General features: G+C 33.3%; 2 long non-coding RNA genes across 2 annotated transcripts; both read left to right on the top strand.

Moving 5' to 3' along the window:
• The first annotated feature begins 199 nt into the window (after positions 1-199).
• On the top strand, positions 200-2,791 carry LOC149497728 (uncharacterized). The gene is made up of 3 exons (XR_016320238.1): positions 200-732; positions 1,588-1,653; positions 2,539-2,791. It is a non-coding gene; the product is annotated as an uncharacterized LOC149497728 (long non-coding RNA).
• A 3,692-nt stretch (positions 2,792-6,483) lies between these two features.
• LOC149497727 (uncharacterized) lies at positions 6,484-9,248 on the top strand. The gene is made up of 3 exons (XR_016319882.1): positions 6,484-7,188; positions 8,045-8,110; positions 8,996-9,248. It is a non-coding gene; the product is annotated as an uncharacterized LOC149497727 (long non-coding RNA).
• The last annotated feature ends 3,062 nt before the right edge of the window (positions 9,249-12,310 follow it).

The following is a 12,310-nucleotide window of genomic DNA, read 5'->3' as shown; positions in this document are numbered from 1 at the left end:
AAACCGACAGCTTGGAAATTTATTTTAATATTTTATTGCGAACACTGTGAGAAATCGAATCGAAAACCGATTGAAAAAGCCGAAAACCAATTGAAAATCAAAGATTTGGGTCGAATCGAACCGAATCGAACCGGTTCGACCCAAACCATCTAGAAACATCTATTTCTTTTCTTTTTATCTCCAGCGCTGCACCTCTACTTCTCATCCTCACCAGCGCCCCACCTCCACTCCACCAACACAGCCACCGCGCCTCCTCCTCCCTCTCTTCTTCTTCTTCTTCTTCTTCTTCTTCTTTCTTTCTTTCTTTCTTTCCTTTTTCTTTCTTTCTTTCCCTTTCTTCTTCCCTGCAACTGTGTCTGCGTCACTGCCAGCAACTCCAGCAACGTCGGCCGATCACCACCGCGCGCCAGTTGCAGTCGCACCGCCTCCATCGCGCGCCAGCACGTCCCGTAGCTCCTCCGCGCGCCACAGTCGGCCCTCTGCCAGGTCTGTCGCGCCTACAGCAGCAGCACCAGCTTCAAGCCTCACCGCCAGCCGCACCTCCGCCCTCTGCCAGATCACCCAGCCACCGCTGCAGCTCCCTGTCGCAGAAACACCACCAGATCGTGCCACCTTCGCCTTCCCTTGCCACTGTCAGTCGGATCGGACCACTTCTGGCGTGCGTAGCTCCGATCCAACACGAGCAAATTTCCGATCTAGCAAAAATTCGACAAAAAAAAAATTATATTTGGGGTATAAATTAATTTAACTACATTTTCGTTAATTTAATTTTATTAACGATAGTTAATTAAATTTAGTCATTTTAGTTAGTTTAATTCTAACAATTTTAGTTGATTAACTTGATTTTAGTAATTGATTTTAGTAATCTTGAGTAATTAATTTAAATAGTATTAATTTATTGATAAATAAAATATTTAGTTAGTAATTTTAGTTGTTTAGTTAGTTTAAAATGAATTCAAAATAGTTATTGATTAATTAATATGAAGTAATTATTGATTAATAAAAATAATAGTTAGTTAAAATTAAATTCAGTATTAAATAATTTATTAGGAAATTTTGGTAATAATAAAATTTATGGAATTTAAGTGTGGATTGAAGGTAGATTATATTGTATGTAATTTTAATTTATAAATTATGGATGTAGGTTGATGTTAAGGTTGAATGTAATTTTGATATTACTATTTGGATGGAGGACGGGAAAAATTGCATTGATTGAATGCCCGACGGATGGGCTGTGTGGTTTGGAATTATTAAATAAATTGTTGATATTTTAACAGGTGGATAGTCCAATTTTTAGGGGAGATGCTGTCGAAATTTCGGTAGAAAATAAAATAAATTTCAGTAAAAAAATAAAATAAATTTCGGTGGAAATTAAAATAGATTTCGGTAGGAAATAAAATAGATTTTAGAAGAAAATAAATGAAATAGAGTTAGATAGAGAAATAAAAATTTATTACAGAAAAGAAATTAAATATCGAGATTAAATTACGTAGAAAAATTTAGAATATAAAATAAAATTATTAGAAGGGTAAAAAAATATTTTGTCTGATAGAGTTATTCTTTTTGTGTTATTCTTACTTTGCTTAGATCGCCCGGGTCCATCTAGTGCTCCTCCAGGACAACATCAAAGCTAGAATTTCGCTCTCCATCACTGTGAGTAATAATAAATAATGTATATCAACACTGCATTTGCATAACATTTATTCATAAACATTATATTTTTATTTACATATTTACAATATATTACAAGTATTTTATCATATATATTATGTTACGATCATTATAATTATACTTATATATAATTGTGCATTTGGATGAAATTGGTGTAATACGTTGAAAGAATTGTTTGATTACTTGTGCTGTGCATATACTGTGCCTTGTTTGTGTGGAATTGGGATGAAGTGGGTCACCATGGGTTTGTGAGACTGTTTCTGTTATACGGATCCTGATTCTGATTTCTGTTATATTCTGATTCTGTTATATGGATCCTGATTCTGTTTCTGTTAGCCGGGTAAATGGGAGATCGGCGCCCCCGTGTGCACCTACCGTTACCGTTACTGTTAACCACAGGTTGGCTTCTTTATTGGGCGCACCGGATAATCTAGATTTGATCGCAGCCCGCAGGGTGGCCTCCTGTTGTGAGCGCCTGATGATCTAGATTTGATGGAGACGACCGGGTTGCCTCCTGTTGGTATGGAAAAGAAAAGAGATAATGGAAAAACAATGAGAGGGCTGGTCAAGTGAGGATTAGACCGGTCGGCCAGTATGGGGGATCGGCTCCCTGGTGCACATGTGAGAGGATGAGCCATGTGGGAGGACGGCTCATCGGGGGTTCGGTGACTCCACTGACTAATTTCCACGTGATGTGATTATTTGAAGGTGATATTGTTTGTAGGTGCTGATGTAATGTCATATGATTGACTGTTGTGTGTTCATTCAGTATACTAGGGTGCATTTTGCTTGACTGTATGTGGTGTGTATTATTTATTATTATTCACTGAGTTGTAAAACTCACCCCCTTCTCTCCAAACCTCCCAGGTACTAGGAAGCAGCTGATTCGACTGAAGCTCTGCAATCTTCTCCGCAGAGTTATAAATGTAAACTTTACATTTCTGTTGTCTAATTTTGGATGTATAAGTTACTCTATTATCAGATTATTATTGAACTCCGCAGTTATAGGGTTGTGTATTACTATTGGATTTATTGTTAGCACTACACTATAAATTAAATATTATGTAATTAGCTGCAGGTGAGCCAGTAAGCCCATAATGTGATTATAATTTATTGTGAATAGGCCCTGGTTAGATACTATGTGTTAATTGAGATTTAGGCTTACTACGGGCCTCGGGGGCCTTAAGCTTACCTGGGCCCTAGTGCCGGTCCGGCCCACGGAAATGGGTCGTGACAAAGGTGGTATCAGAGCATAGGTTTATAAGTTTAGAAGTAACTGCGGAGTAATTCCTGTCATGTCTTGACATAGTTTTCCTTGCTTCCCATTCAGCGTTATTCGCAGCTAGGATAAAGTCAAGTTGTTTAATGATTAAAATCTGTATCCTTGTTCTTTAGAAATGTGATTTAGTTACTGATGCTAAGGGATGGTTTAAGCAAAAAAATCTTTCTATGGATTAAATAATATTCATATATAATTTAAGTAGGTAAGAAGATAAGTTATATATGATTAATAAGTTAAAGTTAAATGATGAAAGTATATTATTTTTATTTAATACGTGTTGAATATGGAATATATATATTGAAGACTGCATGAATGTTTGTATACGTGTGCCTGCGGAATTGAGAATGAGTTGCTAATTATTTAATAAGAGAACTAAATGATTTGAATTTGAGGACATTAGAATCCATTTAACTAGAGTATTGAATTAGTATATGTATTTGATGAAATTTACATGATGTTGGTTAGTAGAATTGCTTATAATTATTGAGATGAGTATTTTTCTAGATGGAATGGATATACATGATTTTTATAAGGTTTGAATATTGAAGGATTTGGTGTGATTTGCTATAATAATTGGTGATGAGTATTTTTCATAATAAATAATATTGGTGGAATTACTATATGAAGTGAGTTTTATTTATGAGTAATGACTACTTGGTAGAGTAAAGTGTATTATTGTATTTAGCAACTATTTCTTTGGTGTGTGAATATAGGGAATAATATAAATTATTGTGGTTATAAGAAACGTAAATTGTGATTCTTAGTAAGAGATAAAGTACTCTAATCTTTATGTATTTAGTGATGGATATTGTGTGGATTGTGGCATCTTATGGTTTAATATGGTATAAATAAGAATTAAAGCTAATGGTATTTAGTCATTTGATGTTTAAAATAGTTGTTGCACACTCGATGGTATATAAATTACAAACAATGATTTTTGTTTAATAGGAGATTCTATGATCCGAGAAACGACTCTATAAGGAAATTATGTAAATAGTGGGCTATGATGATTAAGTGTATTGATGAATGACATCGGACATGGAGAGATAACTGTCCAATTATTGAATTGATGTTATACTAATGAATTAGATGAGTTAGGATGGATCTAGTCCTGTTATTATATGGATATTAAGAAAGACTTTCTACTTGAGAGAAAGAGATAAGAAAATTCTCACTTCTGTAACTTGATGGCATTTGGTTAGAAAATAGTTTTATGAGTTATATTAATTGAATCCACACATTGAGCTTATAAATATAGTGTGATAAGTGTTATTAATAGTAATAACTGGGAATAAGAGTTGATAAAAGATCATGGGACTTAGCTTAAGATGACAATGAATGTGAATACATGTAACTTGTTTGTGGAAAGCATATAAACATAAGGACTTTCTATTAATTAGTGCAATTCGTGCAAGATACTTGTTTTATTGGATAAAGAAGGTTAGTTATATTTATGTCCTTAGTAGAACATGGATGTAATTAAATTATTTTATTTCATTAGTAAGCTAGCTAAGTTTGAATTTACTATTTGTTTGGAACAGTGAAACTTGGTATAAGAATAAATAGGTGAATTTGGGATAGTTTAACAATTTTAGCGAGGAGAATACATGGTAGTATTTGAAAACTGAAAATATAAACTATAGGATTATTGGATGTGATAACGGTATGGTTTAAGATTATTGGAATGCTAACTCATGGGTGTCGATCAGATCATTAATAAATGAAAATTGCTCATGGAATTATTGAGATATCAATTAGGATGAGAGTCATTAAGATATTATTGGAGTCAATGTAAAGCTATTCTGAAGTTCTTAGTAATTGGTGGCAATTATGATTGAATGAATATTATTGTGTTATAAATGGCTGATGTGACATATCTTGTGGCTTAAGAGACTACTTAATTTGTTAGGTCCATTTTGAAGAATTCAATGAGGTATTAACCTTATTTAGAGTAAAGAACATAGAGAGAACATAATTAAGGTTGAAAATATTCCTACATCGTATGAGATATAAATTTTACAAATTTTGCAGGTGATAGACATTAAGATAGACTTGGAAAAAAAAAAAAAAAAAGAATAAAAGAATAACCTAATGATATTATTATTTGAATATTCATCGGCATAAAACAAAGGACATAGTTTAATTAGGAGTTGGATTATAGGTTTTAACATCCTTAATCTCTTACTTAGCTTGAGCAAAAAAAAAGGGCACTACTTGTTTAGGATTCTTGATTTCTAAATACGTTAACTTAGTTCTAAAAGATTGATTAAGGATAGATGAAATAGATAAATTGAATATAAACTACGGTTTGGAGAATTTTACATCTTGATTGTAGGCTGGATCTCTTTATGGAAGTGAGTATCATAGATTGGCGATTACAAATTCTAGAAAATAAATGAAGAATTATCTGGCATGACAACAGCTAACTTGGCTAGTTGCATAAATTCTTGTCACAGTTAGTTAAGAAATGGTATGGTATGACAAATTGGAAAGAGGAATAGAGAAGTTAAAAACTAAAATAGGGATTTGATGGTGAATTTAAATTCTCTTTATAGTTGATGTGCTACTTGTTTTTAGGGGATTCTTATTAGTAGGATTTGAAAAGAGATTGTATATCTTTCGTTGGAAAATGGTTAAGTTGTTAAATAGGTGATGTGCTTGGGATAGAAGCCAAGATCTCCTATCAGTTGATAGCAATTAGCTAGAGAAGTGTCATGATTTTGTTTGAAATAAGCTTGTAGTAGTGGCAAGAATTTGTTCTCTTTAATTGGAAATGATCACATAGTACTTAATGGCAGAATTTGATAAGAATCGAAAACTTTCTCGATTTGGCAGCCATCATCTTATTTAATTATGAACAACTTCAATGATTATGAGGGCAAATATATGGAATTGGAATTGATGGAAAATGGATGAGTCAGCCTATAGGTTTTGAATTTTAAAATAAGGAGTCCAACTTGAGATAGTAGTAAATTGGATTGAGTATGCTGATTCTTATATCAGTAAGATTAAATACTGGGTTGGTATATGAGTTTCTTATGGAGTGATGATCATTGCCTATGATAGCTAGTGAGAGAATAAATGACGATACATCAATGTAGGTCACATGATATATAGCTAACGAGATTAATAATCCTCACTTGAGCAGAGGCTATGTGGAACTTACATTCTTATGCATAACGGTGGCTACTAGAGTCAAATCTGTGCCTTGGGTTATGAATATTTTACTTGATTTGATGACTTGTAGATATAGTACAACTCAAGTTTAAATTAACTATGGTGATAAGGTAGATATCTAACTGCTCATAAGAATACTTAATATGAATGTCATAACTTTTAGCAGTTGCAGCATTATGTGAGAAGTACAGCCACTATTGTCGTAAACAACTGTTGCATCCTTGTTTCTTGTCACTTAGAAAATTCGAGGACGAATTTTTTTTAAAGGGGGGAAGACTGAAACAACCCGAATTTTTATTTTCAAAGATTTTCCAATTAAATTTAATAAACCGACAGCTTGGAAATTTATTTTAATATTTTATTGCGAACACTGTGAGAAATCGAATCGAAAACCGATTGAAAAAGCCGAAAACCAATTGAAAATCAAAGATTTGGGTCGAATCGAACCGAATCGAACCGGTTCGACCCAAACCATCTAGAAACATCTATTTCTTTTCTTTTTATCTCCAGCGCTGCACCTCTACTTCTCATCCTCACCAGCGCCCCACCTCCACTCCACCAACACAGCCACCGCGCCTCCTCCTCCCTCTCTTCTTCTTCTTCTTCTTCTTCTTCTTCTTTCTTTCTTTCTTTCTTTCCTTTTTCTTTCTTTCTTTCCCTTTCTTCTTCCCTGCAACTGTGTCTGCGTCACTGCCAGCAACTCCAGCAACGTCGGCCGATCACCACCGCGCGCCAGTTGCAGTCGCACCGCCTCCATCGCGCGCCAGCACGTCCCGTAGCTCCTCCGCGCGCCACAGTCGGCCCTCTGCCAGGTCTGTCGCGCCTACAGCAGCAGCACCAGCTTCAAGCCTCACCGCCAGCCGCACCTCCGCCCTCTGCCAGATCACCCAGCCACCGCTGCAGCTCCCTGTCACAGAAACACCACCAGATCGTGCCACCTTCGCCTTCCCTTGCCACTGTCAGTCGGATCGGACCACTTCTGGCGTGCGTAGCTCCGATCCAACACGAGCAAATTTCCGATCTAGCAAAAATTCGACAAAAAAAAAATTATATTTGGGGTATAAATTAATTTAACTACATTTTCGTTAATTTAATTTTATTAATGATAGTTAATTAAATTTAGTCATTTTAGTTAGTTTAATTCTAACAATTTTAGTTGATTAACTTGATTTTAGTAATTGATTTTAGTAATCTTGAGTAATTAATTTAAATAGTATTAATTTATTGATAAATAAAATATTTAGTTAGTAATTTTAGTTGTTTAGTTAGTTTAAAATGAATTCAAAATAGTTATTGATTAATTAATATGAAGTAATTATTGATTAATAAAAATAATAGTTAGTTAAAATTAAATTCAGTATTAAATAATTTATTAGGAAATTTTGGTAATAATAAAATTTATGGAATTTAAGTGTGGATTGAAGGTAGATTATATTGTATGTAATTTTAATTTATAAATTATGGATGTAGGTTGATGTTAAGGTTGAATGTAATTTTGATATTACTATTTGGATGGAGGACGGAAAAAATTGCATTGATTGAATGCCCGACGGATGGGCTGTGTGGTTTGGAATTATTAAATAAATTGTTGATATTTTAACAGGTGGATAGTCCAATTTTTAGGGGAGATGCTGTCGAAATTTCGGTAGAAAATAAAATAAATTTCAGTAAAAAAAATAAAATAAATTTCGGTGGAAATTAAAATAGATTTCGGTAGGAAATAAAATAGATTTTAGAAGAAAATAAATGAAATAGAGTTAGATAGAGAAATAAAAATTTATTACAGAAAAGAAATTAAATATCGAGATTAAATTACGTAGAAAAATTTAGAATATAAAATAAAATTATTAGAAGGGTAAAGAAATATTTTGTCTGATAGAGTTATTCTTTTTGTGTTATTCTTACTTTGCTTAGATCGCCCGGGTCCATCTAGTGCTCCTCCATGACAACATCAAAGCTAGAATTTCGCTCTCCATCACTGTGAGTAATAATAAATAATGTATATCAACACTGCATTTGCATAACATTTATTCATAAACATTATATTTTTATTTACATATTTACAATATATTACAAGTATTTTATCATATATATTATGTTACGATCATTATAATTATACTTATATATAATTGTGCATTTGGATGAAATTGGTGTAATACGTTGAAAGAATTGTTTGATTACTTGTGCTGTGCATATACTGTGCCTTGTTTGTGTGGAATTGGGATGAAGTGGGTCACCATGGGTTTGTGAGACTGTTTCTGTTATACGGATCCTGATTCTGATTTCTGTTATATTCTGATTCTGTTATATGGATCCTGATTCTGTTTCTGTTAGCCGGGTAAATGGGAGATCGGCGCCCCCGTGTGCACCTACCGTTACCGTTACTGTTAACCACAGGTTGGCTTCTTTATTGGGCGCACCGGATAATCTAGATTTGATCGCAGCCCGCAGGGTGGCCTCCTGTTGTGAGCGCCTGATGATCTAGATTTGATGGAGACGACCGGGTTGCCTCCTGTTGGTATGGAAAAGAAAAGAGATAATGGAAAAACAATGAGAGGGCTGGTCAAGTGAGGATTAGACCGGTCGGCCAGTATGGGGGATCGGCTCCCTGGTGCACATGTGAGAGGATGAGCCATGTGGGAGGACGGCTCATCGGGGGTTCGGTGACTCCACTGACTAATTTCCACGTGATGTGATTATTTGAAGGTGATATTGTTTGTAGGTGCTGATGTAATGTCATATGATTGACTGTTGTGTGTTCATTCAGTATACTAGGGTGCATTTTGCTTGACTGTATGTGGTGTGTATTATTTATTATTATTCACTGAGTTGTAAAACTCACCCCCTTCTCTCCAAACCTCCCAGGTACTAGGAAGCAGCTGATTCGACTGAAGCTCTGCAATCTTCTCCGCAGAGTTATAAATGTAAACTTTACATTTCTGTTGTCTAATTTTGGATGTATAAGTTACTCTATTATCAGATTATTATTGAACTCCGCAGTTATAGGGTTGTGTATTACTATTGGATTTATTGTTAGCACTACACTATAAATTAAATATTATGTAATTAGCTGCAGGTGAGCCAGTAAGCCCATAATGTGATTATAATTTATTGTGAATAGGCCCTGGTTAGATACTATGTGTTAATTGAGATTTAGGCTTACTACGGGCCTCGGGGGCCTTAAGCTTACCTGGGCCCTAGTGCCGGTCCGGCCCACGGAAATGGGTCGTGACATTTTGACTTAATGAAAAATATAATATAAATATTAGATATAATTATAGCATTAATTAAAGTTAAAACGGTGTCTATATATAAATTTTCTTTTGAAAAAAAAATTATTTTAAAATATTTTTTGAATATTTATTAAATGGTTAATGGGTAGCAAGTACTTAAGTTCTTAAATCCGAAACCGACTCAAACCAAATATGGGTAATAATAATTCTACCCGAGTTCATCTCAAATCCATTTATTCACTATCCAAATCCTCTAAAATAGGATTATATTGGGTACTCGCAGGTAGAGTAAAATTGACATCTCTAGCCACATGGTCAGTGTGCTTTGTTAACAAATGAGCTGAGGTAGCAACATGAAGTTTTTTTAAAATATAATTCATTAATAATGATACCAATATTTACAAATATTCATATAGACCATACATAGAACCTTACTATTAGTAGCTAATACATTTCGTTGATCTTTTAAAGAAAGAAAATAATTTATATTCTTTTGAATATTGAAACTAAAATTAAAAAATATTATGTTAGATCTTTTCACTTGGAGTTAACTTCACAAAATATATAAATATTCATGACAGCAACTAGTCCGTTAATTGATTTAGAAGACCAAATAATTTTTTTGGATCTTATATACTTCGATTTTTTTTCCCAAAAATTTACAACATATGACAAACACATATGAGTTTCTGCCAATATGAGTTAATAGCATTAATAGATGAATATACCATATTAACAAGTTCCATTGGTGGAAGATTCACACTTACAATCAAGATTTAAAATCTCCAATCAAATAAAGCCAAATATCATATTTTATTTGGTAATAAACCCTCAAAGAAATGACAAAAAAAACTCTAAATATAGAGAAAAAACAAAAACAAAAGCCAAAAAAAAAAAAAAAAAAAAAAAAAAAAAAAAAAGAGGAAAGACATATATAAGTTTGTTAAAGTGAATAAAGGATTAAAAGTAAAAGAAGATCAAAAGTAAGAAAATGTGAAGCGAAAGAAAAAGTAGAAAATAGGACTACTGCTGATAAACAACGGCAGCCTAAACTAAAATTAGGATTAGAAGACTAGAGAGAAAAAAGAGAAGAGAGAGCTACAACTTTAAACATGAAGACTATTAATATACTTTTTATCAAAGTTGTTATTTTAAATATATAAATTGATTAGAAATGTCTTTTTTATTGAAATATTAATTTATGAATATAATTTTTTACTAGTCATTACATTATATATATATATATATATATATATATATATATATATATATATAAAGGAGAATTGACATGACACTTCCTTTGAAGAGAGAAATTTCCTAATATTTGAGTATTTGTACCTGGCGAATTTAAGGAAAATCATAAGTTTTTGAAGAAAGATATACTTCTCATTAAAAATTGTCTTTCTCTAATTTATAGTTTTCATGAGAGAGTTTTAAATACAATGATTTTTAATATTGTTTCCTATTAACTATTTATGAATTTGTTAAGCATCGAATCCTTTCAAGTATTTCATGGTGTATGTTTTGAATTTTGATAGAATGATCTTTCAATAACATATATAAATTGACTGAGAAAGTGCTAAGTATTGTTAACTATGTTTATTGAAGTCTCCAAATAAAAAATCTAGGTATTTCAAGTGAGTTATATGACATGTTGTAAATACATTTCAAATTACTGTAAATAGCAAATCATGACAATAAGAATGATGAATTTTATGTGGTGTTTGAAACTAGCTTTTCTCTCAAGTGTTACTCTTTACATGAGATGCCCTAAACTAAAATTACTATATGTTCAGCTATTGTAATCAAATATATTTGTAGCATGCATGGATTCTATGTATTTGGTGAATGGTTTAACTTGTTGGGATTCTAACTGATCTCGAGTGAGGCCCGTGAAAAATACTGATGGTAAAAGTAAAATAAAATTACTATTAGCACATATACCTCTAATAATTTGGATATTGACGATCGAATCCACCAGAAATAATAATCACGATAAAAATTAAATAATTATCGTAAATGCCAGATGAAAAATAAGAACACCGAGATTTACGTGATTCACCCTTCAACTGTTATGGGCTACGTCCACAGGATAAAAACTCCAAATAATTCTTCTACTAAAAATAGTAGGTACAAAAGAGATTACAAAAATAGTGGCACACAAAGTGTTTCCCAAAACCATCCCAAAAATAATTTCCTCACTATTTTCTCTCTTTCCCAATTTTAGGAACCCTTTCCTAAAATTTTATACACTTAACTATGTATAATGCTTTTATGTTTTTGTACGCTTTGAAGTGAAAATCCTTCTCCTTTTTATAGGAGAAGAGGACGCGCAGTGGACGCGTTAATCACGCGTCCACTTTTTCCTTTTCTTTCTTTCTTTGGCACCGTCCATTGAAAGAAAAATAAACGTGCCTATTTTTTTTTCTTCATTCAAACGTGTGTGGATCCCACATATTTGAATCTCTTCTTTCTTTTTTTCTTCTTTTCAAATGTCTGTGGGTCCCACATGTTGGAGGGACCCCACAACAATTCTCCCCCTCCCGACTACATGGTGGGACTCTCCATCCCTGCTGCTTTAACAGATAGCTCGAACTTCTCCTTTGGAACAACCTTTGTCAAAATATCTGCAGCATTTCTGTCAGTGTGGGTTTTCCGCATCTGGAACTGCTTCTCTTCGATGGCAAGTCTAAGCCAATGATATCTTACATCAATGTGCTTCGTCCGTGCATGATACATAGTATTTTTGCTCAAGTCTAATGCACTTTGACTATCACAATAAACTATATATTCTTCCTGCTGCACACCCAATTCTTGAAAGAATCTCTTTAACCAAAGCATTTCCTTTCCTGCTTTCGTTGCTGCAACGTACTCTGCTTCAGTCGTTGATAATGAAACACATTTCTGCAATCTTGACTGCCATGAAATAGCTCCCCCTGAGAATGTA

Source organism: Jatropha curcas, chromosome 3 (assembly GCF_041381405.1).
Source record: "Jatropha curcas cultivar XTBG-Jc1 chromosome 3, XTBG_Jcur_1.0, whole genome shotgun sequence".
NCBI classification, from domain to species: Eukaryota; Viridiplantae; Streptophyta; class Magnoliopsida; order Malpighiales; family Euphorbiaceae; genus Jatropha; species Jatropha curcas.
The sequence above is the reverse complement of the archived record's forward strand: the minus strand, read 5'-3'. Positions and strand labels throughout refer to the sequence as shown.